Genomic DNA, 1,663 nt, shown 5'->3' with positions numbered 1-1,663 from the left:
ACATGATCAAGTCTTCAAATCAAAAAAACTAGTGAGATAGTTAGATATTTAGCTTAACAATACACTTACTTTTAAGAATCATATGAAAATCAAGATATCAGCTGCTGAAAGAGTTCTTAATCAAATAATTAGACTTTTAAATACTGAAAAAAATCTTATTTTTCAAGCTATAAGACAACTTTATATAGCTTGTATTACCTCACTGTAGCTGATTATAGTGTTTAGATTTGATAAAAAAATCTAAAGAATCTAAACAAGTATAAGAAACTTCAAAACTCTGCTTTAAGAAAGATTCTAGAAGCTTTTAAAACTTCTCTAATTTATCCTATAAAGATTGAAGCTGCTATCCCTTTTGCTAAAGTAAGATTTTAATAGACTATATAGAAACTCTACTTATAGATTATTAAAAATATTAAAAAAATACATAATCAGAGAAAAAGTATATTCTAGCTTTCTATCTTATAATAATGATGATTGAGGAAGGCTTTTAGATTGAAATCAATCAGAATTAAATAATGAATATATTGAACAAACATCAACTAAAAGAAAAAGAAGAAATTTTCAAGATTTTGCACTAATCAGTAATACTGTTGAAATCTCTGAGTAATACTTTGTGTAACAGATTAAACTTGATAGTCTACTATATTATTACTATTTCTCTAAGATACATATAAAGTTCTAATAAATTGTTACCAGATCTTTAATTATTAGAGCAATCTTAATATACATTGTAAAGAAATATATATTACAGATCTATATTTTACTTTTCTTGTCTACAATATCAGTAGTTCTTCATATTTTTGACACATTCACATAAAACAACTCTATATTAGTGATTTTTTATAATATTAGGTTTTCTGTATACTTTATACATTTTATTGATACAGACTAATTTATTGGTAAAGTTCTCTTTAGCTGTATTAGAAAAATCTCTTAATATTATATGGCTAAGAATTCTTTAGTGCATTACTGCATTTTTTTTACTTAATATATAATTAATCTCTTGTATAAAGTCTCTCAGAAAATCTTGAAAGTTAATAGCATTAAAATTCAGTCTTGATTGCTTTCTTGCTGTATATAAAATTATTTCTTGCTTTTTCTTATTAACTGCTATTACTACTCTTCTAGCTTCTCTGAAGTAAAAAAATAAAATATATACAGATAACTATCTTGTAAATTCATTCAGACTATAATAAGATCTGAATAACCTTGTCTATATTGATAAATCTTTTACAGATAAAAGGCTTGAAAAGATGTTCAGAGTGTTAAAAGCAAAGAAATTATAGCAGTTTACTATTATTTGTTAATTAAAGTTCAAATTACTACTTTTAGCAATAAATATTATTTACTGATCTTCTGTGAATAGTCTATTCAAGCTATTAATTAGTATAACTTATTATATAGCTTGCTTAAACTCCAGTATGCTTATAATATATTCTGCTATTTTAACAAATTTCTTAACAGCTTTTTATAAAAATCAGTAATTATATACTTATTCTGCTGAGTATACTCTATTCTTAGTAGTACTAAGAATTTCTAAATAAGTTATTCTTTACTTATAATCTTCTCTTCTGTATTGCAGTCATAAGGTGCCATGGCTGAGTGGTACAGTCATGGAGTAACACTTTGTATGTCGCGGGTCCAAATCCCGCCCCTGGTGGCT

General features: G+C 25.3%; 1 pseudogene across 1 annotated transcript; it reads left to right on the top strand.

The window, feature by feature from the left end:
• The first annotated feature begins 1,588 nt into the window (after nt 1-1,588).
• On the top strand, nt 1,589-1,663 carry CIMG_15062 (annotated as a pseudogene). The gene has a single exon. The product of its transcript is annotated as a tRNA-OTHER (tRNA).

This window comes from Coccidioides immitis (assembly GCF_000149335.2).
Source record: "Coccidioides immitis RS genomic scaffold supercont3.2, whole genome shotgun sequence".
NCBI lineage: Eukaryota > Fungi > Ascomycota > Eurotiomycetes > Onygenales > Onygenaceae > Coccidioides > Coccidioides immitis.
The sequence above is the reverse complement of the archived record's forward strand: the minus strand, read 5'-3'. Positions and strand labels throughout refer to the sequence as shown.